Raw genomic sequence first — 4,057 nt, 5'->3', positions numbered from 1 at the left:
AAAAAATGGCTGTGCAGATGATTACCAGCTCCTGTGCTATACAGCACACCCCACCACTTTACAATAGCCTGAATCTACTAAATATACGAGACATACACTTATATTACTGTGCCTACTATATATACAGAACAGTAAACTCCAATATAAACACTCCACTTAAACTTCTTCTTGATAGCTACAACAGAACACACAGTCACATTACAAGGCACAAGGCACTCTTTGGCATCCCTCATGTCAGTCTCACACTATGCAAAAATGCAATGCACATAAAGGGCCTGAAGATCTGGAATTCACTGTCTGAACCATTAAGGAATCCCCTGAAACATACAAATTTAAGACTATGCTTAAAAATCATTTCATCACTCAATACTAACCAAACCAACCAAAACAACTTCTAACCAGTTTGAAGCAACTCCCAAATATTATATTATATGACCTCGAGTCCTAAGTAATAGGTTGGTAGACAGCAACCACCCAGGGAGGTACTGCTGTCCTGCCAAGTGAGTGTAAAACAAAAGCCTGTAATTGTTTTACATGATGGCAGGATTGCTGGTGTCTTTTTTCTGTCTCATAAACATGCAAGATTTCAGGTACATCTTGCTACTTCTACTGACACTTAGGTCACACTACACATGTATGTACAGTGGTACCCTGAGTTTCGGCCATAATTCGTTCCAGAAGGCTGTTTGAGTCCCTTTACCGAACGAATTTGTTCCCATAAGGAATAATGTAAATTAGATTAGTCCATTTCAGACACCCAAAAATACACTTACAATAATACACTTACATAATTGCTCGAGTTGGGAGCTGTACGAAACTCGGGGTATCACTGTACAAGCACATATATACACACCCCTCTGGATTTTCTTCTATTTTCTTACTAGTTCTTCTTCTTGTTTATTTCCTCTTATCTCCATGGGGAAGTGGAACAGAATTCTTCCTCTGTAAGCCATGCATGTCGTAAGAGGCGACCAAAATGCTGGGAGGAAGGGACTAGTAACCCCTTCTCCTGTACATATTACTAAATGTAAAAGGAGAAACTTTCGTTTTTTCCTTTTGGGCCACCTTGCCTTGGTGGGATATGGTTGGTGTGTTGAAAGAAGAAGAGAAGATAACCTCAAGTCTATTAAAACATCTACCAATCCATGAAATATTACTGTTTGAACCATTAATTGTAATATTGTTTTTATTATGTGCAACTTCTAGATTATTGTTCTTATAAACCTCCACTATGACTACATCACATTAGTATGTATTAAGTTAAAATAAAGATTTATTAAAAAGTTAACCACTCTTATCTTGTCTAGACTTAAGTAGTTATTATGTACTAAGATAAGTGCCCAAAATGCTCTGACATGATAGTGGCTTTCTTTATACTTAACAAATCAGAGTTGTAAATATACACTGTAACCTTACAAAGACATCAAATCTTTGTCTTTTGTCTTTGTCTTTAATCATCACTCATTCTATCACTGTACTGCCACAGGCATTCCTAAACTACAGTTGAAAAAACTGCAACGCATTTATGTAACGTTTTCATACATAAAAATATGAGTACGAATTTGATGCTTAGAGCCTAAGATACATGATCAATATATAGAGGTGATGCCAGAATTTTTATAATGGGAGGGTTTAGGGATGGCTATCTTGTTGGAAGGGGAGCTGGAAGGCTTGTTTTGAAGCAACGTTATTATTATTACTATTTTTCTTTGGGGGCTGAAACCCCCCAAGCCCCCTTCACACTGCCACTGTAAATGCAAGTACAGTACAGTAGCTAGAAATTTCCAGAGTTAATAATATTTAATATAGATGTTACAGGGTGGAGATGTCGTAGTCAGGGGGTCATCTGAACTGTAATGTTAGCACACCTCTGGCAAGAAAGTAATTGCATGTATAATGGGGAATGTGTTTCCTGAATATTTTTTTTTGTAGAGTCACCTACCTTGGTGGGAGATGGCCAATGAGGTAAAAAAAAAAATTTACAGATGCAAGAATTATTCTTTTAAAAATCTTTTTACACAAACAGTTTTAGTATGAAAATTAAATTTCTGTATAAAGGCCCTTGGGGCCCTTTTTTGAATCTGTCATGCACACATTCACACAAAATCCTCATTTCTCTGCCTAGTAGGGGTAGGCTTCCACATACTGTCAATCATTTGTTGCAGCAGCCAGTACCACCTGCATACCCCCCATACAAATGGGAAAAGTGGTGGAATCCATAGACCCCCAGAGACCTAATGCAGAACTCAAGTTTTTTTTGAGCCTGAAAATCATTTATTTTGTCATGGGATACTGGGGCCTGACTTGAAATTGTACCAAAGGCCAATGATGCAACCTCCATCTGCTTTCTCACCTGTCTCCAGTATACATAAGCCTTTTTTCCGAGAATATGATGTACTTTTCTCAAGACAGGGACTCAACAATCATCTCCAGGCTGAAAGACTGATTAACTCCAATTCCTTCACATCTTCCACCATTTTTTCTTTGTATTTGACTAATGAAGCCACTGGCTGGTAAAGTGTTGCCATAATAAATATCTCCCCTATGTATGCTTGCCTTCCACTTGTTAACTTCAATCTTATCTCCTCAAATATATGAGGGAGAAGAGTTGGATTTGAGAAAGACCTGCTTACCATGGACCACTAGGCCTACTGCAATCCTCAAAAATTTACCCCCATTTATATAAGAACATAAGAAAGGAGGAACATTGCAAAAGGCCTATTGGCCCATAACTTGGCAGGTCCTCCTCAAATCCAACCCACTAACAAAAATATGTACCCAATCCATTTTCAAAGCTACCCAAGCAAATAAACTTTGATAACTCTTTTGAGAGAGAATGGATCAAAGTAGAATGACTTGGAGAGCGTATAAATCTGTAGGGAAAGGAAGGAGGGGTAGGGGTCGTCCTCAAAAAGGTTGGAGGGAGGGGGTAAAGGAGGTTTTGTGAGTGAGGGGCTTGGACTTCCAGTAAGTGTGTGTGAGCGTGTTAGATAGGAGTAAATGGAGACGAATGGTTTTTGGGACTTGACGAGCTGTTGGAATGTGAGCAGGGTAATAATTAGTGAAGGGATTCAGGGAAACCAGTTATTATACATTTAGCTGGACTTGAGTCCTGGAAATGGGAAGTACGTACAATGCCTGCACTTTAACCCCTTCAGGGTCCAAGGCCAAAATCTGAAGTGGTGCTCCAGTGTCCAAGAAATTTTGAAAAAAAAAAAAATTCTTACAGAATTAAAGAGCATATTTTTGTGAAGGTAATAAGACAAAAAAAAATTTCTGATCAGTACTTACCAAGATACAGTGCCAAGAAGTTTGTCCAAAATGATGTGGTGGCGGCAACATCGACGAATTCCACATACGCGCATTACTTTATTTAGCGGTTTTTGTAGTTTTTTCTTTTCTTTTCCAATTTTTTCTTTTCCTACTAACATTTGGGGCCTGAGAGACCAATACTGTATATAATGTATATATATAAACTCACTGTATTGAACACAATAACCGCACTAAAGTTATTATCATATTATTGTTTACCACTGTTGTTTATTACAATAAACATGCACAAATCTTGTATAATACTAATGTTCTATCATATATTTACATATTTACAATCACTGGACATGGTTTTAGAACTGCTGGAGCTTGTGGAACTCCTTGAAACAAGGCACCATGCACAGAGGCACCTTACATTCCTCACACATAAACCGAGTGTCTTTGCGTCTTTGTTGCCGTCGTTTTGTTTGTGCACAGACGATGCATCTCTTCTGAGCAAATTTCTTCTGAGTTGAAGGAAGCTGTATTATGAAATGATCACCTTCCCTCCTCAAACGCTTGGGTATATCCTGAGTAATTCGAGGACCTTGTTGTATAGCAGGTGTTCTTACCTGGTACTTCATTATGAGTTGTCTGACAACAGACAAACAAAATTCACCATACAGTGGTCTGTTGCCAGTCTTTATTTGGTACATATTATATGCATTGAGCATTGAAATGTCCATGAGATGGAAGAAAAGTTTCATGTAATACTTATAACTCTTATGAACACAATCAACAAAACCAA

The sequence above is a fragment of the Cherax quadricarinatus genome, chromosome 18 (genome assembly GCF_038502225.1).
Source record: "Cherax quadricarinatus isolate ZL_2023a chromosome 18, ASM3850222v1, whole genome shotgun sequence".
Taxonomy (NCBI): domain Eukaryota; kingdom Metazoa; phylum Arthropoda; class Malacostraca; order Decapoda; family Parastacidae; genus Cherax; species Cherax quadricarinatus.
This window is presented reverse-complemented; position numbering follows the sequence as displayed.